Consider the following 24,579-nt stretch of genomic DNA (forward strand, 5'->3'; position numbering starts at 1 on the left):
TTTTGTTTTTGTTTTTGTTTTTGTTTTTGTACTGGGGCTCAAACCCAGGAAAACTTTACCACTGAGTTGCTTAAGGCCTCACTAATTTGCTAAAGCTGGCTTTGAACTTGCAATCCTCCTGCCCCTAAACCTCCCAAATTGCTGGGATTAACAGGCATGCACCACCACACCTGGGTTCATTTCTACATCTTGAGGGAATTGGGGCACCCATGTTTTCTGGATGACAGTTTGTTGTATTGTTGTATAGATCCCACGAAGGAACTCTGAAACATAAGGAGCCAGATATTTGTTTCTGAAGGAGGCAAATTCTAAAACATTTAATAGTTCCATCTAAGGGGAGGATTTTGGTGTCCAGTTGTGTAAGGACTTTCACTCTCTCTCTCTCTCTCTCTCTCTCGTTTTTTTAGTACTATGGATTAAATACAGGGACACTCTACCACTAAGCTATATCCATAGTTCTTTAATTTTTATTTAGAGACAGAGTCTAGCTAAATTGCTAGGGCTGCACTAAATTGCTGAGGCAGGCCTCAAGCTTGCAATCCTCCTGCCCCAGCCTCCCAAGTCACTGGGATTACAAATGTGTACCACCACAACAGGCAGGACTTTCTGTCTATAAGCTCCTGGGTATTTATTTTGGTGGGGTTTGACAAGTGACTCCATACAATCTTCCCTACCCCCACACCAATCCTCACCTTTTTTTAGTCAAATTAAAACAACAAGAAGTTTTAGAAAGACTCGTCCTTAGTCTAAGCTTACCTAGAAGTCCATTATTCAGAATTTTGACAGCAAAAAAAAAAATACAAAACTTTAATAAGATAAAAGTAAATCTAGTCTGATTAGTAGATTTGAATATAGGCTATAAGAATCAATGCTTATTTAGCAATTAAGAATATATATGTAGGGCTGGAGTTGTGGCTCAGCGGTAGAGTGCTTGCCTAGTATGTGCGAGGCCCTGGGTTCAATCCTCAGCATCACATAAAAATAAATAAATAAAATAAAGGTATTGTGTCCAACTACAACTAAAAAATAAATATTAAAAAAAGAATATATATGTATATATACACATATATGTAGATATATGACATATATATATTCTATGTACACACATATAGTGTTGAGAAGTGATAAGAATATATATACATATATGTGTATAATATACACATATATGTATATATATATGACATACATATATATATATATATATATATATATATATTCTATGCACACACACATATAGTGTTGAAAAGTGATTGGCCAAATTATTTCGTTATATTGTGTTTATGTTTGATTATATAACAACAAATCCCATCACTATGTACAACTATAATGCACCAACAAAAAATGTGGGGGGAAAAAGCTTCTCAGCAAAAGAAACGGTGAGGTGAAGAGAGAGCCTACAGAATGAGAGCAAATTTTTACCACACACACATCAGATAGAGCTCTAATCTCCAGGATATATAAATATTTTTTTAAAAAACTTAGCACTAGAAAAACAAATAGCCCAATCAATAAATGGGCTAAGGAACTGAACAGATGCTTCTCAGAAGATGATATACAATCAATCAACAATATATGAAAAAATATTCACCATCTCTAGCAATTAGAGAAATGCAAATCAAAGCTACTCTTCTAAGATTTCATCTCACGCTTGTCAGAATAGCAGCTATTGAGGATACAAACAACAATAAGTGTTGGCAAGGGTATGAGGGAAAAGGCACATTTTTACATTGCTGGTGGGACTGCAAATTGGGGCAACCAACCTGGAAAGCAATATGGAGCTTTCTTAGAAAACTTGGAATGGAACCACCATTTGATGCAGCTATCCCACTCCTTGGTCTATACCCAGAGGTCTTAAAATCAGCATACTACAGTGATGCAGCCACCTCAATGTTTATAGCAGCACAATTCACAATAGCTAAATTGTGGAACAACCTAGATGCCCTTCAATAGATGAACGGATAAAGAAACTGGTATAGGGCTGGGGTTGTGGCTCAGCAGTAGAGCACTTGCCTCGCATGTGTGAGACCCTGGGTTTGATCCTCAGCACCACATACAAAAACAAACAAGTGAAATAAAGATGTTGTGTCCAACTACAACTAAAAAATAAATTAAAAAAAGAAACTGGTATATACACAATGGAATATTACTCAGCATTAAAAGAAAATAAAATCATTGCATTTGCAGGTAAATGGATGGAATTGGAGAATATCATGCTAAGTGGAATAAGCCAATCCCAAAAATCCAAAGGCTGAATGTTTCATCTATAAGTGGATGCTGATCCATAATGGGGGTGTGGGGGAGCATGGGAAGAATGGAGGAGATTTGGATAGGGCAAAGGAGAGGGAGGGGAAGGGAGGGGTTTGGGGGTAAGAAAGATGGTGGAATGTGATGGATATTATTATCCTAGATACATGTATGAAGACACAAATGGTGTGACTCTACTTTGTGTACAACCAGAGAAATGGAAAAATTGTGCTCCATATGTGTACTATGAATTGAAATGCATTCTGCTGTCATGTATAACAAATAGATAAATAGTTTTTTTATGCTATCAACTTTATTGAGGCAGACTTTATATGCAACATTAAGGACATCTCTTTAAGTGAAGTTTCCAAAAATCTTGACAAATGCATACAATGGTATAACCTCCATCCCTGTTGAGATAAGAGAATATTCCATCACCCTGGAGGGTTCCCTGCATCCCTTCCTAGTCAGCCCTCCTACTCTGTCCCTTGGCAAACACTGATTTGTTTTTGGTAGTGGAGATCAGTTTTACATTCTCCAGGATTTCATATAAATGAAACGAACCTGGCTCCTGTTGTTCACCACAGGGTTTTTTACATTCACCTGTTTTATTGCTTGTGTGAGTGGTTTGTTCTTTTTTACAATTGACAAATGCTTTTCCTTTTGCCTTATTGTTTCACATTTTCCTTTTAAAACTTTAAAATTCCTCTTTCTCTTATTGTATTTTCTTATTGCACCAACTAAATTTTCCAGTACAATGTTGTGAAAGTGGTGAAAGCTGATATTCTTAGATTCTTATTCTTTATAGTAATCTTTCACTATGGTGCTAAACATTTTTAAAAAAATTTAATTTCTTATATATGACAACAGAATGCATTACAATTCATATTACACATATAGGGCACAATTTTTCATGTCTTTGGTTGTACACAAAGTAGAGTCATACACGTACTTAAGACCTTCATGTCTTCATACATGTACTTAGGGTAATGACAACCATTGCATTCCACCATCTTTCCTACCCCCATGCCCCCACCCTTATTCTCCCTCCCCTTTTCCCCTTTGCCCTATCTAGAGTTTATTTAATCCTCCCATCACCACTACCATCCCCGCAGCATATTATGGATCAGCATCCTTAAATCAGAGAAATCATTCAGCATTTGGTTTTTTGAGATTGGCTAATTTCACTTAGCATTGTCTTCTCCAGCTCCATCCATTTACCTGCAAATGCCATGATTTTATTCTCTTTTAATGCTGAATAATATTCCATTGTGTATATATACCACATTTTTTTATTGATTAGTTTAGTTTTTTTTTTAAATGGGAAAAACTCTAGAAAAAAAATAAATAAAACAAGACCTTATGATGGTCCTTCAAAATATATGTTTTTTAAAAAATATACTTTGTAAGCTAAGTCATAATACAAACCATACAACTGAGAAAACTCATAAAATAGCTGGTCTTATACATATACCTCACTTTTGCTGAGGCTGGCTTTGAATTCGGGATCCTCCTGTCAGTCTCCCAAGCAGCTGGGATTACAGGCTTAAACCACCACGCCTGGCTGAGGTTTATTTTTAAAAGGACATGTTTTTTTCTCTCTCTCATCCCCCTCCCTAATAAGATTAAGGAGACAGTGTTATCTTTTCTACCCCAAGTTAATTATCCTTGAACACACACACCACAGGAAGGAGATATCTGCCAGAGGATCTAAGAAGTGAATTTCAACACACCTTCAGGGCCATTTGAGACTCCCTGTCAGGAAACACGTGGAATATAGCCTTTAAATAGGTTGTTTTATTTTATTTTTTCTCTTACTAATTCATATTTTATTTGGTTTTCTTTTTTGTTTTTTTTTTTCCTTTTTCCTTTGGTACTGATATAACAAAACAATTTTTTCCAGTATAGGCTGGGAAATGCTTCATGTTTCTTTTTTTTAGAATTAACTAATTTATTTATTAGTTTTAATCAGATATACATGACAATAGAAAGCTCTTCAATTCATTGTACACAAATGGAGCAGAAGTTTTCACTTCTCTGATTGTGCATGAAGTAGAGTCACACCATTCATTCAATCATACATGTACCTAGGTAATGATGTCCATCTCTGAAGAGCTTCTTTTAAAGGCCTCTGTTTTCCCTAGTTGGCAGAATCACAGCCTCTGGGACTGCAGTCCCCTGTGTTTCTCCTTTGCTAGCAAAGCAATAAAACTTATTTTTCTTTTTTCTCAAAACCGTCTCCTCATTATTAAATTGGTATGAATTGGCATTGAGGACAAAGACCAAGGTTCAACAACAAAATAAACCAAAAAGATTTAGAACACAGAAAGATTTGAATAAATCCTAACTCTTGTGGTACTTAGTTTCTCTTTTAAGTGATCAAACACCTAATGAAATCAGCAAAAAATAATAAATTACTTTGATAAAACATAAATTTTTTTCGTTTTTGTTTTGTAGTGGAGATTGAACCCAAAGGTGCTTAACCACTGAGCCACATCCCCAGCCCTTTTCATTTTTTATTTTGAGACAGGGTCTCACTAAATTGCTCAGGGTCTCCCTAAGTTGCTGAGACTGGCTCTGAATTTGCAATCCTCCAGTTTCAGCCTCTGGAGTCACTGGGATCACAGGCATGCACCACAATCTTTGTTCTTTAAATCAGTTTGTGTGTGTGTGTGTGTGTGTGTGTGTGTGTGTGTGTGAGCTTTGCTAAGAAAGAAATACCTAATCAATATTTTAAGAAAATCTTTGTTTCATATTTGTGCATTACATTTTTATTTTAGAAAGCCCTATATATAACTTATGTATGACCAACTTAACTACCCATAAATCCCATGTAGAATTCGTTCTTATTTGAAATATTTTTTCTTTATAGACTATCTCTAACTGTAACAGTGGTCCATTTCACCTTTTGAATACAACTCTTGCTGGTCTGAGGCTTATTTTAAAAGGGGCGTGTTTTTCTTTTCCTCTTTCCCTTTCCCCCTCCCTAATCTGGGAGCAAGATTACCTTTTGCATCCTAGGCAGTAAGCAATCTGTCCTTGATCACACACCCACCACAGGAAGGAGATGGTGCTAGAAGATCTAGGAAGTGACTCTCTCCCAAATCAACAAGTGAATTTCCACTCCCCCCCCCCCAGCAGGTGCACCTAGGACCCCCTGTCACCGCACATCTGGAATGCAGCCTTTGATTAGCTTCTTTAACTTTCCTCTGTGGTCTGGGGTAGCAAAATTACAACCTCTAGCACTAGAGTCCCCTGCTAGCTTCTCCTCTGCTAGCAAAAGCAATAAACCTTCTTTTTCCTTTTTCTCAAAACCATGTCTTCCTTATTAAATTGGTATCAAGGACAAAGATCCAGTTTTCGATAACATAACCAGAACTTATTTAAATGTTTTACATGAATGACACATATGTGAATGTCACATTGTTTCAAAACTTTAGGATCCATTTTATAGCAATATCAGTTTCCTGTGCCTATCATAACTGTGAGCATTGTCAAACTGTTGGATCCTACCTATAAAATGTATTTTTTTAAAAATTACTGTATGTTCCTTTAGAATTTAAACATTAAGCAGATCAGAAAGGTGACAAAGATTTTCTACATTTTTCAGTAATACAGTATTTCCTAGTTCTCCCAAAATTTTTTATATCAAATATGCCCATTTGTAACAAAATAAGTGTGTTCTGATCTCAGGTACCATATAATGGCTTACAACAAGCTCTCATTGAGTTTATTTTGCTTTGAAAAAAATAGCAGTCATTTAAATCCAATATTCACTATTTTTAAAGCCTCATTATTGATATAAAATCTTTCAAGGTAAAATTTTAACTTTATAAAATCTTATAAAATCTTTCAAGGTAAAATTTTAACTCATACACCAAAACTCATTATTATCCTATGACTTTGGGTAATTGAAATAGAGAGAATAAAATAAATTTAAAATAATATAAGTCCTGAAGAACAAAAGGGGTATGATGATACATTAAAAGATAAATCTAGGGGCTGGGATTGTGGCTCAACGGGAGAGCACTCACCTAGCACGTGTGAGGCTGTGGGTTTGATCCTCAGCACCATATAAAAATAAATAAATAAAGGTATTGTGTCCAACTACAACTAAAAAAAATATATTAAAAAAAAGATAAATTTGGGGCTGGGGATGTGGCTCAAGTGGTAGCGCGCTCGCCTGGCATGCGTGGGGCGCTGTGTTCGATCCTCAGCACCAAATAAAAATAAAATAAAGATGTTGTGTCCACTGAAAACTAAAAAATAAATATTAAAAAATTCTCTCTCTCTCTCTCTCTCTCTCTCTCTCTCTCTCTCTCTTAAAAAAAAAAAGATAAATCTATGTTTACTCCCAAAATAAATAATCTTTTTTTCTAGGGAAACAGGTTCTCACAACATTTAACTGAAGCAAACTAGACTATTGACAGTATATATACCACGAGATTCATTTAACAGCTTTAAGGGATACTTTAAGAAGGCAACAAAGTTCCTTCCTGATTAGCAAAATAAAACCAAGGTATTTTGTACCATAAATGGAAAGTGCTTGAGTTGTCCTATAAGCAACACCCCACAAACTCATTTTTAGTTCTAGATTAGCAAAAGAATCGGTATTTGTTTGCAGACAATCTTTAGAAGAAACATTAGCATCAAACAAAAACAGACTTTTAATGTGTTTTCACTGGAGACTAATTAGCATCAATTTTATTTTTAATAATCACAAATTTGGGGCCTATATATCAACATGAACTTTTTCTAACAAGGGAGTTTTAAACAGGAAAACGATTCTCAAAACTTAATGTCTAATAACTTTTCAAAAGTTAAATTTCTTTTATAGGGGCTGGGGATATAATTCAGTTGCAAAGCACTTGCCTAGCATGCATAAGATCCTGGATTCAGGGGCTGGGGATGTGGCTCAAGCAGTAGTGCGAGCCTGGCATGTGTGTGGCCCGGGTTTGATCCTCAGCACCACATACAAACAAAGATGTTGTGTCTGCCGAAAACTAAAAAAAATAAATATTAAAAATTCTCTCTTAAAAAAAAAAAAAAAGATCCTGGATTCAATCTCCAGCACTGAAAACACAAAAAAGAAAAATTCTCTTATACATTATATAAAGATATTACAATCAAAATTTTGGAAATGCATATAATACTTAAGTTATTAAAGGTATAGTCAGACTCATAGTTAATTTCTGAAAGTACTGCTAAGTAAGATTTATCATCAGTTTACAACAAAAACACAGTTTTTAATTTATTATAAAACAATGCTATCTCAGAAATTAGAAACAAGAAACCACACATGTTATTAGCATTTTCAAATAATCTGTTATTTCCTTTGGCTTATCTCAGACCTGGAAGAAAGCAAGAAAGAAATACCAAATAAAATTAATTTCTTGGGGGCTGGGGATGTGGCTCAAGTGGTAGCGCGCTCGCCTGACATGCGTGTAGCGCGGAGTTGATCCTCAGCAGCACATAAAAATAAAATAAAGATGTTGTGTCCACCGAAAACTAAAAAATAAATATTAAAAATTCTCCCTCTCTCTCAAAAAAATTAATTTCTTGGGGCTGGGATTGTGGCTCAGTGGTAGAGTGCTTTCCCAGCATGCATGAAGCACTGGGTTCGATCCCCAGCACCACATGAGAAACTAAATAAACAAAATAAAGGTATTGTGTCCATATACAACTAAAAATATTTTTTAAATTAATTCCTTGAGTTTAACAATTCTGGCAATGTTTTAAGTAACAATTATAAATCGTTTAGAACTCAGTCCAAACTCAGTCTAGACATTTTAGTGTATAGGCTTACTTATTTAGACAAATCATGAGTGTCATATATGGATATAAGCTTTATATTCTTTTTTTTGAGAGAGAGAGAGAGAGACAGAGAGAGAGGAGAGAGACAGGAGAGAGAGAGAGAGAAAATTTTTTAATATTTATTTTTCAGTATTTGTTGGACACAACATCTTTATTTTATTTTATGTGGTGCTGAGGATCAAACTCAGCAGCCTGCGAATGCCAGGAGAGCGCATTACTGCTTAAGCCACATCCCCAGCCCCACAAGCTTTATATTCTTATTTAAATATATATATATATATATATATATATATATATATATATATATATATATATATAATTTGAAATATGAACAATCCAAGATTTCTGCCTCTGAATCATGGTTTTTCTATTAAAAAAACAAAATGATGTAAAAGGCTACATTATTTTAAGAATCCAATCTAAATAGTAGGAAAACAGAAGCAGCTTATCTACTATAGATAAGCAGTTAAGACCTTTCAGTTTTAGTTTAGTTTAGTTTAGCTTAGTTTAGCTTAGTTTTTAGAACACATAAACAAACATAAGTGACAACCATCAACTCTATCTAGAAAAGTCTTTATTAATGGGCTAATACAGTAAAACAAAGATGTTTTTCTAAAAACTGAACATTTATAAATATTTGTATTTTTATCTAATTTTATTTTAGGTTATTTTTTATTTCTCATGGAAATAAAGTATAGTTGATTCTGTAAGGGTTTTTTTGCAAAAATTCTAAAAGTTGCTGAATATAGAGGCCAACAAATTTTACACTTTAAATATCTAGAGACAGACATTATCCCAAATTGAGAAATATGTGTCTCAAATTTAAAGACATCATTATTATCAAAAGTTTAACTTATTTATCAAAGATTAACTAAAGTCATGTGAATCAAAAAGATATTTGGGGGGGCTGGGGATGTGGCTCAAGCGGTAGCGTGCTCGCCTGGCATGCGTGCGGCCTGGGTTCGATTCTCAGCACCACATACAAACAAAGATGTTGTGTCCACTGAGAACTAAAAAAATAAATATTAAAAAATTCTCTCTCTCTCTCTCTCTCTCTCTCTCTCTCTCTCTCCAAAAAAAAAAAATATTTGGGGCCAGGCATGGTAACACATGCCTATAATCCCAATGACTCTGGAGACTGAGGCAGGAGGATTGCAAGCTTGAGGTCAGCCTCAGCAACCTAGCGAGGGGCCTAGGCAAGATAGCGAGACCCTGTCTCAAAACAAAAAATAAAAAGGACTGGGGATATAGCTTCAGTGAAGTACCCCTGAGTTCAATCCCCAGTACCAGAAAAACAACAATGGGAAAAAAATTAATTGCATCAAATCAGAGTGCAATTTTAGATATCTAGGTGTTATACAATAATATAACACCTTTTCAATAATAAAGAAAAGCAAAACAAAGTTAGTATTCTCCAAACAGATTAAAAAAAAAAAAAAAAGCTGAGAATTTTGGTCCTCTGAATCCCGTCCCACATTGACCTGTACCCTGAAAATTGACCCAACTAACAAGGCCCAAATGGCTTACTCAAGCCCCAAAGTGTGGAGAGAGCTTACCCCGCACTGCCAGGTACAGCATAAAGGCCCACACAAGGTGCAAAAAGGCTATTTTATACCCAAACAGCAGAGTTAAAAGTCACAATGTACACCCACCCTGTCATGGCTACCCAGGCTGGAACACATCGGTTCCCCAAAATCTTTTTCTTTTATTAACAAAGCATTTATAAGTAGTCCATGCTGCAATAGGAAGGAAGAGGGGAAAACCCTGAAATACAAAATTGTCTGGGCTGCTTTTGGATTTTCCCTGAAATTTCAACTATTCATTTGGCTACCAACAAGCATCAAGCCCGTCCTTTCTAAGCTATTACCACTGTTCTCCAGTGGAGACTGGTCAGGGGCAAAACTCTTTCTCCTGGATTGCTAACCAAAAACTGTTACTGGGAAGAAAGGTTCCAGCACTGTTGTCCCACTCAAACTCAGGAGACAGATTGGTGAAGGAAAAGAGGTTTACTCAAAGCCATCTTTGAGGAAAATAGTTGAGACTTTTTTTTTTTTAATCTCTCAAATCTCCATCTTTGGAGGACTCAGAGATATGGACAACTTATGAGACCAACACAGTGGGACAAAAGGCAGAACATACACATATGTAGATTTAGCTAATTGGAAGCATTTCACAGTTTCAGTTTCCCCAGTACCTATCTGGGCCAAGAAGCAGTATCCCCACCCCCAGTCTTTATTCTCAGCATGAGGAAACTTCAAAGGCAGAAAAGCAGCTATTAGGAAGTTGCTTTTAATTTTAAAGGGGCTCCGCTTTAGAGTAGTGTGATGGGGTCAATAGTTAGAAAGTTTCTTCTTCCTCTTCCTTCTCTTCTCTTTCTTCTTCTTCCTAAAATTTGGAATGTTTATTTTGTTCTTATTAAAACAATTAAAACTTTTATTTTGTTCTTATTAAATTTTTCATTTTAATTTATTTAGATATAGATCTTTCTTGTGCATATATAAAAAAGGAAAACATAAAAAAATCAGTTAACTTGTTTCTGCAAGTTCTTTATATTTAGCATGTGGCTCTTTCAAATCCCTTTTAACTCAGAGTTTTATCTGTGTTGCTGGTTTTGCACCAGATGTTAACATTTGGAAGTATAGTGTTTATCAACACATTATTTTAATGTTGACTGCAGGATTTTCTTCCAAGCTGCTGATACCCCATCTGCACTCTTTCAGTTAGATGCTTTCTTCTTGATTGTTCTGGGGTATTTCTATGGTACTGGGGATTGAACCTAGAGCCTCACACATGCTAAGCCAGCATTTTATCACTGAGCTACATCTCCAGCCCCAATTTCTTGATCTTATACAGGGATTTCATGCACAGGCAATGAGAGCTACCAAATGACCAACAGCAATCACTGACTGTCAGAAGTATCCTGAGGTTGAACACATGAAAATATGAAAAAAATGTCTTAGAATCAATGAAATATACTGGCTAATCACTACTGTGAATCCTACCTTCACATAGAATTTTTGAATAAAGTTTGTCATGTAGAACAGTGTGGGGTCATGCACCTGTAGTCACAGCTATTGACTGTTTGAGCCCACTAGTTTGAAACCAACCTTGGCAACAAAACAATTTGTGTGTGTGTGTGTGTGTGTGTGTGTGTGTGTGTGTGTTAACCTGAGGTGAAGATAGGAGGATTAAAAGATCAACACCAACCTCAGCAACTTGGCAAGACCTTGTCCTGTTTCAAAATAAAAAATGAAAAGAAATTAAGGGTAAGCACCCATGGGCTTGATCCCCAGTATCAAAACAAAAAAAAAATTATTGTGTATAATTGAAGTTTGCAACATGATTACAGGATACAAATAGATAGTTACTATAGTGAAGCAAATTAATTTTACCCATCATCTTACAGTTACTTTTTCTAACAAGAGCTGCTAAAATCTATTTATTTAACAAGAATCTCTAACACAATTTTATTATCTATAATACAACACAGTTTTATTATCTATAGTCCACATGTGTACATTAGATCTCTAGACTTGTTCATCTTATTTGTTACTATGTATCTTTTGACCTACATCTCCCCATTTCCTCCCTCCACCCCCATAACCACTGTTTTATACTATATATTTGACCTTTTTTTATTTCCATATATAGATAAGATCATGTAATAGTTTTCCTTCTGCATCTGACTTTTTTCACTTGAGATAATGTCCTCAGGTCCATATATATTTTGGCAAATGACAGGGTCACCTTCTCTTTTAAGACTGAATAATATTCCAGTTTTTTTTTTTTTTTTTGTGTGTGTGTGTGTGTGTGTGTGTGCGCACGCGCATCACATTTTCTTTTGCCCATTGATGGACACTCAGATTGTTTACCTATTATGACCATTGTGAACAATGCTTCATGGGAGTGTCAACATCATTATGAGGTGGCAATTTCATCTCCCTTGGATTTATACCCAGAAGAGGAATTAGTGATCTTATTGTTAGGTAGTAGTTAGCAATGAGCAGTGAAATGCATGGCAAGGTCACAAGTGTTCTTTAAATTACTTTAGGGTCTTCTTTAAACTACTTTCAAAGTAAAAGAGAAAGCAAAGCATGGTAGTTAATTTGTAGAAAATAAACAGAAGCAAAGGAGCTAATGAGAAAATATGTCAAAAGAAAAGGATTAATGAGATTAACACTTTACAGGGTCCATTGAGGTTAGTGTGAAACTAGGAACTATCTATAGTTGTCTGGAAAGGAAGATTCCTTTAATTGCACAAACTAAGATAACTCTGACTGACTACTGACTCCAAGGTGCGCTTTAACATGGGATTGACTTGTAATTGAAGTCCCCTAGGTAGGATGGCCACCGTGACAGTTCCAGAGAGGACCAACTAAGGTCAAAAACTCCACTGCCCACGTGAAGGAGTTGAACACCTGATTGGCAAAGAGTAAAGAAGGTGACAAGATCATTATATTGTCTTGAGCAACTAATAAAAAAAAGAAGGTGGTCCCCAGTACTCCTGGTAAACATCAAACAGAAATAAATTTGGAGACAGTGTTGTCTCCTTTATGGTTCTCTGCTTGGAGATGCACCCACCCCGCCCTCCTCCCTTCCCCCTCCCCCACCCTCCCCCTTCTCCCTCCCCTCCCTTCCCTCCCCCTTCCCCCTCCCTCCCTCCCTCTCACTCTCTGCTTAAGCCTCACCTTGCTTTTACTTTACTTTCACTTATAATAAAGTTCTCTTAAAAATAAAAAAAAGAAAGAAAATTCTCTTGCATGGCTTTTGGCATTTGACTTTAAATTTTATTTCATTGGAACATAAGAACTGAGGTTTGGAGTTTCAGCTCCCTCCTTTCCTGTGACAATCTGGTAGTTCTATTTTGGGGGGGTTGGGGGAGGGTACCAGGGATTGAACTCAGGGGCACTCCACTACTGAGCCACATCCCCAGCCCTATTTTGCATTTTATATAGACAGGGTCTCACTGAGTTGCTTAGCACCTTGATTTTGCTGAGGCTGGCTTTGAACTTGTGATCCTCCTCTCTCAGCCTCCTCAGTTGCTGGGATTACAGGAGTATGCCACGGAGCCAAGTTTATATGCTACTTTTTCTTTTTCTTTTTTTTAAATTTTTTTTAGCTGTAGATGGATACAGTACCTTTATTTTATTTATTTATTTTATGTGATGCTGAGGATTGAACCCAGTATATCACACATGCTAGGCAAGCACTCTACCACTGAGCCACAACCCCAGCCCATATATACCACTTTTTCTTGATCCATTTGTCTGTTTAGGGACACCTAGACTGGTCGCATAATTTGTCTATTGTGAACTGCACTGCTATAAATATTGGTACGGATGTATCACTATACCATACTGATTTATCACTATAGTATACTGATATAATATACCGATTTAGTGTGTATATATATACTATGCTGTACTGTATAAAATACTGATTTAGCACTATGGTATACTGATGAAACCAGAGGATTACAAACTAAAGCCCATAGGTCAACTCAAACCTACTACCTGCTCTCAGATGATTTTTACTTTTTAAATTTGTTTCTGTATCAAATGCCTTGATTTTGCCTCTTGGCCAAGAAAGCTGAATAGATTTACTCTCTGACTTCTAAGAAAAGTTTACCAACACCCCGTTAAAACCATGAGCATAGAGGTGCTCACCAAGTGAGTGGTGTCAAGGGAAGAGTGTCATGACTGAGGAAGAGAACAAAAGTACAGCCACAATGAAACAGCAGCAGAGATCAAGGAGAGTGTTTCAGACAAAACAGGCGGGTCAGAGAGCCAGGTACTAGTCAGAGAATGAGGACTGCCATCTGAGTTTGGCAGCTGGGCCCAAGCCATTAAGTCAGTAGTTGTTAGGTTAGTAGATCAAGTAGGGTACTGTCAGCAGAAGTCAGATAATCAGAGATTAATAAGTGATTAGGTAAGTAGTAGTTCTCTGAGACTATGCAGAATAGTCTTTTTTTTTAAAAAAATAATTTTAGTTGTAGATGGATACAATTTCTTTCTTTCTTTCTTTCTTTCTTTCTTTCTTTCTTTCTTTCTTTCTTTCTTTCTTTCTTTCTTTCTTTTTATGTGGTGCTAAGGATCAAATCCAGTGCCTCACACATGCAAGGCAAGCACTCAACCACTGAGCTACAACCCCAGCCCCCTATGCAGAATAATCTTTGAAGAAGTTTTTGGATTTTTGTTTTTTGGATACTAGGAATTGAACCTAGGGATGCACTACCACTGAGCCACATCGCCAGCCCTTTTTCATTTTGAGACAGGGTCTCCCTCAGGTGCCAATACTGGTTTCAATCTTGCAATTCTCCTAACCCAGCCTCCTGATTCACTGGGATTAACGGAGTGTACTACCACACAACTCTTTGAAGGGGTTTAATAGAGGGATGAGTCAGCCTAAGATGATACTTGGAATGGATGATACTGCCTTTCTCTTTCCTTTTTTTTTTTTTTTTTTTTTTGGTACTGGGGATTGAATCCAGGGGCACTTAACCACTGAGTCATATCCCCAGCCCTTTTGTGTATTTTTTTTTTTTTGAGATAAGGTCTCATTAAATTGCTGAGGGCCTCACTAAGTTGCTGAGGCTGGCCTTAAACTTGTGATCCTCCTGCCTCAGCTTGGGTCACTGGGATTACAGGTGTGCACCAGTATGCCTAGTGATATCTAATTTATTATATGAGGGGAAGGAGACATAGAAAGGACATTGGAAGAGGCAAATTTTGGAATGAAGTCTAGCAGAGGCACTATGGGGTGGAGACTATGGTGCTGGTAGGAGAAACTATTGATAAGGAAAGCAATGATTCTTCCTCAGCCATGGCAGGAGGAGGCCAAGGAGACGCAAAAATTTTTTGGTAACGAGGATGCTGCTGTAGCATAGGAAGAAAGGACTTTTTCTCTTTCAAATTTGGAAGGTAAAATACTAAGCAGAAGGTTATCTAGGCCTGGAGAGCATCCAGAGAAGGGCAGAGTGGAAACACTAGGTAGCAGAGAGTGCACAGTAAAATGGCTGGCCACAAAGTTCGGGCTTGGTTGAGATTGGACAAAGATGGTTCAGGAGAGAGTAGATGGTTTGAGGTGCTGGAAGACAAGCTCAAGACAGAGTGAGTATGGTTGAAGGAAGAGATCCGAAAGAACCAGATGTTACACTCAGAAAAAATTTCCAAGTTAAAAATTTTGAAAATGAAACTATGTGAATGTGACAGCATCCTAGGTGTGATTTAAATGCATGAGAGGCTGAATAAGAGTAGAAATGGATATTATTGAAATTGAAAGGAACAGTTATAGGGTTTCACATAATCCTCATCACATACCTAGGAAATAGAGGTTGAAGCTGAAGCACTGAGAGGTTAAATAAACAGTGCAAAATCACACAGCTAGGAAATGGTGGATATGAGATTTGAACACATATCTGTGACTTTTGATATCAAGTTGAGCCAGGTGCAGTAGCACACGTCTGTAATTCCATCAGCTCAGGAGGCTGAGGCAGGAGGATAGCTAGTTCAAAGCCAACCTCAGCTGGGTGCAGTGGTGCACACCTGTAATCCCAGTGGCTCAGGAGGCTGAGGCAAAAGGATCTTGAGTTCAAAACCAGTCTCAGCAAAAGTGAGGCACTGAGCAACTCAGTGAGACCCTGTCTCTAAATAAAATATGAAATAGGGCTGGGGATGTGGCTCAGAGTCGAGTGTCCCTCAGTTCAATCCCATATATATATACAGTTGATATGGAAGAAGGAACATTTTGCTCTGCTGTCATTGAGAAAACAGTGGGGACTTGGTGAAAATGATGGTGTGCAAAGAGGATGATAATGTCCTGCAAGTGAAGGTATGTTAAGGAAGAATTAAGCACAAAGTTAGTTAAAACATTGGGAAAACAATAAGGAAGATTTAATCTGTATAAACCAGGTTCCCAAATTAGGTACTCATTTTTTTTTCTCTTTCTCTGAGCCACTTTTAACTAACATGATTCTTTGGAGGTTTTTACTACAATCTGCAGAACATTTCACTTAATCTCTCAGTATCTTCACAACAGTCTCCGAGGGTGGGGTGGCTATCATTGTTTTGCACATTTTACTCAGAGGCTCAAAGACATGATTTGTCCATGCTAACACAGGAAGTGACAGATACAGGTGTGTAACCCAGAAATATCACGTTCTTTTTTTTAAGCCATTCAAAGAAAGTATGGTTTACTGTCCCCAACCCCACCTCTGATGTCAAAGTCATAATCTCTAACTCTAGTACCTTCATCCTGAGGTGGCTGAAACCAAAAGGAGATGATCTAGGAGGATGGGGTGCCCCAGGAGCCTGAAACCTTATCCTCAGAGAAAACTTTGTTTGGGGGATACTGGGGATGGAGGCCAGAGCCTTGAGCATGCTAGGCAATTGCTCTACTACTGAGCTGTACCCTTGGTTCCTGGAGGGAACTACTGAGAATCTTACAAGATGGCAGGAAGCTGGACATACTAGATGTAACCTATGCTTTCAAGGAATTCGTTATATGGAGGTGAAAGAATTGTACCAAAAAAATGCAATGTGATATGACAATTTCTAAATCCTGGCTTATGCTGTCCTATAGAAACCCAAAGTCGGGGGAAAAAACCACTACTGCTTCAGGGGTTCAAGGTCAACTTCTAAAAGGAAGAGATTCCCTTTGGATAAGAAGGTAACAGAGTTACTGTGCAGCAGATGGAAATAGGAGGCACAGAGGCATCCTATTGACCTATTTGGTGAACAAACCTGGCAGTACACTTGAAAGCGGGGGTGGGGGGGGGTCTTGTTAAGGAGCCAGTTAGTGGGGCCTTGTATATCAAACATAAGTCATTAGCCTATACCCAGAGGGCAGAGGAGAATACTGTAGTGTTTTTGTTATTGATGTTGTTGTTGTTGGTGGTGGTGGTACCAGGATTGAACCCAGGAGTGCTTAGCCATTGAGCCACATCCCCAGCCCTTTTTATATTTTATTTTGGGACAGGATCTCCCTGAGTTGCTTGGGGCCTCACTAAGTTGCTGAGGCTGACTTAGAACTCGTGATCCTCCTGCCTCAGTCTCCTGAGCCACTGGGATTACAGGTGTGGGCTATCATGCCCAGCCGAGAATACTGTAGTTTTGATTAGGGCAGTGATATGATCAGGTTGGTGTTCTGCACAGTGTTTCTCTAGCAAGGCAAGAATGGGCATGGGAAAATCAACTGAGCCTATTGAGAGATGCCAGCTTGAGCCATGGGAGGAACGGTAAAGAAAAGGGAACCTGTTTGAGAACATCCTTGTGACCACTTATTTCTGAACACTTGTTGGGAGGTGGGGTGCTGAATCATAGTAGATGTATATATTTCCTAGATACTGCCTAATTGTTCTCTAAAAAGGCTGCACAAATTTACATAGAAACAGTTCTTTAGAGCACCCCAAACATTTGCATTTCTTTCACTCTTCCCATAATGCTATTGTTTATAAGCTGCCCTTTCAGGAAAATAGTCTTCTCTGATGTGGAAAAGAAAATCATATACGTTAAGTCATGATTTCCCATGTCCCACACATGGTTTAGCTCCACCTTCTCTTCTACTGCTCCACCCAAGCACCTCAGTACACAGAATGGTTGGTTCCTTTCTCGTAATTAGTCCCAGATCATAAATCTAGGTATGCAAGACACATGGCTGGTTGGTTCCTTTCTCATAATTAGTCCCAGATCATAAATCTAGGTATGCAAGACACATGGCCTCTCTTTAATGTTTTTTTTCTAAATCAACTTAATTTCAATTCTGCACCCCATCTCGACAGAGTGTGGGGAAATTCAACCTGAGTCATTCTCACAGTTCCTGCCTCCTGGTATCGAGATTGGTCTTGGAAACTTCCACAGTGCCTGTCATCTGGGGGTGGGGACCATCTGGTCATCCATTATTTGTGGTTCTTGTATCTAAGTTTCTGCTAAACCATTTATTGTTCCTTTTGCTGCTTTTGCAAGAAGCTGAGGCAATCTGACAGGTGGCTGGGAGGCCTAGTGTTTCTGGTCCATCTCCCTGCACAAACCAAGGGCCACTCCTTTTCAGGAAATTACCACCTCCTCAGCATGCTGCTAGGAAGCAAGGCCCAGAGACCCACAGTCCTCTCTCTCCACACTCTCCTCCCTTCTACCTAGGCTATAATCTTCCCCTGAGGTGATGAATCACAGAGCTGGCTTCATGTTGGCAGAGTGTGGGGAGCACAGGGGGAAATACAGGCTTTAGTCTGTGGCACCTAAAGGGATGAGCTGATTGGCTGCAGAGTGGGATTATTCAAACTAGTACAATATCAGAATAAGGCAATATTAGAACTTACTCTTTTTTTTTTTTCTTGGTATGGGGATTGAACCCAGGAGCACTTAACTACTGAGCCACATCCCCAGACCTTTTTTTCTATTTTATTTAGAGACAGGGTCTGGCTAAATTGCTGAGGCTGGCTTTGAACTTGCAATCCTCCTGCCTTAGCATCCCAAGTCTCTAGGATTACAGGTGTTACCCGGCTTAGAGTTTACACTTTTAAAATGCTTAATTTGAAAATGCCTGCATCCATTCTAACTTTATAACTTTCTCGGTACCAATGAAGCAGGAGATTTATGGGACTCTCCCAGCTGGGACTCTCCCAAGTGGTGTTGCCACTTTTTCTCCTAAGATGGACACCTTTTCTTCCTAGGCCTGTTTGGTAGACAGAATAATTCCCACCACCACAAAAGATGTCCATGTCCTAAACCAAATCTATGAATACCTCATATGGAAAAGGGAAATTAAGTTTGCTAGTCAGCTAGCAGTGTGATTGCATAGAGACCCCTGCATTATGCCAGTGGACTCAGTGTAATGACAAAGGTCCTTATAAATGGGAGAGGGCAGCAGGGTGAAAGAACTAGAGAATGTGAGAAGATGGGATGGTGGCAAATTTAAAGATGGATTTTGGGGGGACTTGTCTTATTTCACTTAGCATGGTATTCTCCAATTTCATTCTTTCTGATATGTAGATGCTAACCCACAAGGGAGGAGATAGAAGTTCATTGGACTACACAAAGGGGAATGAAGGGAAGGGAGGAGGGATGGTAATAGGAAAGAGAGCAGAATGAAGTGGACATACTTTTCCTATCATATATAAATACACAACCAGTGTAACTCCACATCGTATACAAATACAACAATAGGGTCCTAAATGGAACAAGCAGTATTTATTCTATGTATGTATAATATTTCAAAATATACTCTGCTGTCATGTAAAAAAATAAGAAAAACAAAATTAAAGATGGAGGAAGGGGCCATAGGTCAAGGAATATGAGTGGGGTCCCCAAGCTAAAAAAGATAAGGAAACAGATTCTTCTCTAAAGCTTCCAAAAGGAACACAATTCTGCCAAGAACTTGATTTTATTCCAAGGTCACTTATCTCAGACTTCTGATCTCTAGAACTCTGAGGTAGTGCATTTGTGTTCTTTTAAGCCACTACAGTTGTCATGACTTGTTATAGCAGTAACAGGGAACAAACACAGTCTACAGAGGAAAGAACGCTTTTGAATGCCCTGTTATTTATTGTTTTCAGTATACCTGTTTCCATCTCAGGGCTTAAAGGCAGCCCTGAGCATGGTGTGGTTTGTGTCATGTTTATTCCCATGCCTTCAGGTAGTGGAAGATGGAGTTAGAACAGATTGCCCACCTCCATCCCCGGCCACATGAGCTCTTATAAATCCATGTCCTCCCCTTGCAGTCCAACCCACCTAAAAGCCAAGTCTTGACCAGAGACAAGCATTGACACTGCTGGATCGACAAACAGCTCCTCCTGCAGAACCACGCAAGACTGCACTTCCCTGAACCATTTGGAGTGAGGTAGGGACATGTGGCTTGTCTTGGCCAATAAAGCTTTAAGAGACAGTGTGCAGTTCCTCTGATTCTTGTCACATTGCTGCCATGTGCATCAGAGCACATGCCAAGATGGAGCCATCATCACCCTGGATCCCGATGGGACTACAGTGAGCCAACCTCTCACCAACCCATGTTGCACACCTAATGTGAGTGAAAGATAAAATTCTGTTTATTTAACATTCTGACATTTTGTTTTCTTGTTTTTCTTTTTAGTGCTAAGGATGGAATCCAGGGCCTCATGCATGCTAACCCTATGCTCTACTACTGCCTGGTTTGAGGCTTTTTTTTGGGGGGGGGGGCGTCAAGTAAATGAGAGGGATTTTTATTATCTTACTTCATAAGTCCAGAGTGTAGGCTGGAGGTGTGGCTTGATGGTAGAGTGCTTGTCTCCCATGTGCAAGGCAAAAAAATAAGTCCAGAGTGATCTCAGGGTTTATGTAGGAGGTCAAAGACTTCATCAAAGACCCCTAACTTTTAAAAAAATTTTTTAAAGAGAGAGAGAAATTTTAATATTTATTTTTTAGTTTTCAGCGGACACAACATCTTTATTTTATTTTTATGTGGTGCTGAGGATTGAACCCAGTGCCCTGTGCATGCCAGGTGAGCGCATTACCACTTGAGCCACATCCCCAGCCCAAAGACCCCTGACTTTTTAAAAATACTTTTTAGTTGTGGATGGACACAATATCTTTATTTTTATTTTTTTATGTGGTGCTGAGGATCAAACCCAGGGCCTCACGCACGCAAGGCAAGTGCTCTGCCACTGAGCCATAGCCCCAGTCCGACGCCTGATTTTTTTTTATCTTCAGTGTTGCTAAGCATGTTGTCATTCAGCCTCATATTGACATTTATCATATTATAGCTGTGAAATGGCTATTTCCTTCAACCTTGCTCAAAGGCAAGTAGCTAGGGGAGAAGAATACTCCTCACCTATTTCTTTTTAGAGACAAAAAAAAAAAACCCTTCTCCTGGTGCCTTCCAGCTGATTTCTTGGGACTCATTGTCCAGGACTCAGTCATAGCACATGGTTCCTCCACCTTGCAAGGGAAAACAAGTATCTGGCATTTCCAACCTCTGCTGTGTGAAGACACTTGTGATGGGAAAGACGGAAGAGGAGTGTGACCATTAGGTGGACAACCAACAAAGCTATGAAAGTTTTGGTATATGGGTACATAACATAATGATTAAATCAAATTAAATGTATTTATCTCCTCAAAAATGTATCATTTCTTTATGGTAGAAACTTTCAAAATTCTTTCTTATAGTTTTTTTAAATGTGAAGTAAAAAATTATATTTAGGCAAAATAAATGAAATGTGAAATACATTGTTGTTATTTATAGGCATCATATTGTGTACGAGCACACCAGAGCTTCTCGATCCTATCTAATTGCAACTTAGTACTCACTGATCTATAGCTCCTTCTCCCTCCCTCCCAAGGAGTATCTTAAAGTGGACATCCTGGTCCTTCCCAGTTCTCGCTGGGACAATTGGATTCATTCTTAGTTGTGCATTTGCTGTTTTCACTCCTTCCCATGCTCCTTGGCTTGGAGTGGGGAGCAGTGCCACCTTTGTTATGGCACAGTTGAAACATCAAACAGAGTGTGTCTTGTAGCTGAAATACCTCTTTTTAATAATTTATTTTGAGAGAGGGTCTCACTAAGTTACTTAGGTCCTAAATTGCTGAGGTTGATTTTGAACTCACAATCCTGTCTCAGTCTCCTAAGCCACTGGGATGACAGGCAAGTACCACTGCACCCGGCTGACATATGTCTTTTTATATTCTTTTTTTTTTTTCCTTTTTGGGTACCAGGGATTGAACTCAGGAGTACTCAACCACTGAACCACATCCCCAATCCTATTTTGTATTTTATTTACAGATGGGGTCTCACTGAGTTGCTTAGCACCTCACTCTTGCTGAAGCTGGCTTTGAACTTGTGATTCTCCTCTCTCAGCCTCCCAAGCTGCTGGGATTACAGGAGGATGCCACCGCACCCAGCTGGCTGACATATGTCTTAATGGTCCTCAAAGAATTTTGATTCCTCTGTCTTTTGTGCAGGTAGGAGGAGCTAGCATTCTCTAAAGGAAGGCCAGAAAGCCAGCTTGATCTTCAGGAATTTTCTAATCCACTTAGGTATAAAGGAGTTCTCAAAACTGGTATGCCAAACTTTGAAGTGTTTCTTGCTTTCTGCATGTGTGATAGCAACAGGGAGGAATGGCGGAAGTAAGGGGCAGGGGAGCCCACTTCTCAGACCTAGGCCACACAGAAAATTACAAGAAGGAACTTAACTGTCTCTTTCTCCCTCCACCTCCTCATGGAGGCTGTACTGGTGATACTTGTTCAAAAATAAACCTGGCCAAAAAAAAAAAAAGGGATAAACCTGGCTGGGCATGGTTGTATATGTCTGTAATCCCAGCAACTCAGGAAGCTGAGGAAGGAGGATCCAAGTTTGAGGCCAGCCTGGGCAACCAAGGGAGACTCTGTCTCAAACTGAAAAGGGGGCTGAGCACTGGCGTACTCCTGTAATACCAGCAGCTCTGGAGGGTGAGGCAGGAGGATTGTGAGTTCAAAGCCAGCTTTAGAAATTTAACGAGACCCTAAGCAACTCAGTGAGACCCTATCTCTAAATAAAATACAAAAAAGGGGTGGAGATGTGGCTTAATGGTAGAACACCACTAGGTTCAATCCCTGGTGACACAAAAAAATAAATAAACTTGCCTTATTGGGGAATCTCTAGGAAACAGGACACAGACTAAGAGGAGAGAGAGTCTCCAACATCTTCCTTTTGTTCTTTCTTTGGTCAGAAACAGGCACAAATGTCACCCAAGAAGAGGAGCCCAGCTGGGCATGGTGGCACATGCCTGTAATCCCAGTGGCTCAGGAGGCTGAGGCAGGAGGATCGCGAGTTCCAAGCCAGCCTCGGCAAAAATGAGACACTAAGCAACTCAGTGAGACCCTGTCTCTAAATAAAATACAAAATAGGGCTGGGGATGTGGCTTAGTGGTCAAGTGTCCCTGAGTTCAATCCCTGGTACCAAAGATTTTTTTTAAAAGAAGAGGAGTCCAGGATTTTCTAAATGGGCCTATTCCAAGATCCTGGGGACCGTGAATAGCCAGCTCACAGGATAGCTAGGGCTATGAGAGATAGAAGGTTAGAGAGCACAACAAATGTTTCTTTGGAGGCCACCTCACCCTGCAGATGAATAGGCTCTACATCAAGCCTGCATAGGAATCCTGACCCTGCCACTACTTATGTGCTGTGAGATCCTTTCTGAGTCTCACTTTCCTCTCCTGCAAAATAATAATCCCTGTTTGCAGAGCATTATTCACAAGAGCCAAAAGGTGGAAACAACCCAAGTGCCCATTGATGAATGAATGGATAAACAAAATGGGCATGTTCCTGGACGTATAACTCAGTGGTAGAGTGCTTGCCTAGAACGCATGAGGCCCTGGGTTTAATCCCCAGCACCACAAAAACAAAACAAACCAGCAAACAAAAGATGCATATCCATAGAAGGGAATATTTTTCAGCCTGAAAACAGAAGGAAATTCTGACACATGCTACAGCATGGATGAGCCTGGAGGACATAAATAAACCAAACACAAAAAAACAAACATTGTATGATTGCATCTGTATGAAGTACTCAAAAGAGTCAAATTCATAGAGAAAGAAAGTAGAATGGTGGTTGTCAAAAGCCCCGGGTGTGTGGAGGGGAATATTAATGAGAGCTAGTGTTTGACAGACGTGTAGTTTCGGTTTTGCAAGAGGAAAAACATTCAGAAGATGGATGGTGATGATGGTTTCCCAGCAGTGTGAATGAACTTATTGTCACTGAACAGTATCCTAAAAATGTTTACATGGTCAACTTTGAGTTATGGGTTTTACCACAATACTTAGAAATTGTACATCAGCAGCCATAGTAAAAGCACTTACACTAAAATAAATGTCTAGATTAAATGACTCAAAACTGATTCAGGTTGACATTCTTTACCCTTTCCAATAATTGTGGCTGAGACTAAGATATAAATTTTAATAGTGTATTCATCCTGATATTTATAATTATTCTAACTAATCTAGAATTTTAAAATTAAAAAAAAGCAGCTTCAGTGCTTGCTTCAGTAACACACTAAAATTGGAACAATAAAGAAAGGAGTAACATGGCTTCTGTGCAAGGATGACATGCAAATTTGTGAAATGTTCCATATTTTTAATTTTGTTTTTAGTTGTCAATGGACCTTTATTTTATTTATTGATACATGGTGCTGAGAATTGAACCCAATGTCTCACACATGCTAAGCAAGCGTTCTGCCACTGAGCCACAACCCCAGCCGGAGTGTTCCATATTTTTTCTAAAAGACAAAATAAAATAGAAAAAAAGCTTCAAAGCCACCATCCCATACTATCTTTTCAATATAATAAATAGCTTGATTTGGGACTTTTATTTTTTATTTTTTTTTTAAAGAGAGAGTGAGAGAGGGAGAGAGAGAGAGAGAATTTTAATATTTATTTTTTAGTATTCGGTGGACACAACATCTCTGTTTGCATGTGGTGCTGAGGATCGAACCCGGGCCACACGCATGGCAGGCGAGCGCGCCACCGCCTGAGCCACATCCCCAGCCCAAGGGACTTTTAGATTAAATGTGATATTCTA

The 24,579-nt window shown here is 38.7% G+C and overlaps 1 non-coding gene across 1 annotated transcript; it reads left to right on the forward strand.

Annotated features, from left to right (window-relative positions):
• Window positions 1–24,030: 24,030 nt before the first annotated feature.
• On the forward strand, window positions 24,031–24,137 carry LOC143639543 (U6 spliceosomal RNA). Its single transcript, XR_013154698.1, has one exon. It is a non-coding gene; the product is annotated as a U6 spliceosomal RNA (small nuclear RNA).
• The last annotated feature ends 442 nt before the right edge of the window (window positions 24,138–24,579 follow it).

This window comes from Callospermophilus lateralis, chromosome X (assembly GCF_048772815.1).
Source record: "Callospermophilus lateralis isolate mCalLat2 chromosome X, mCalLat2.hap1, whole genome shotgun sequence".
Lineage (NCBI taxonomy): Eukaryota > Metazoa > Chordata > Mammalia > Rodentia > Sciuridae > Callospermophilus > Callospermophilus lateralis.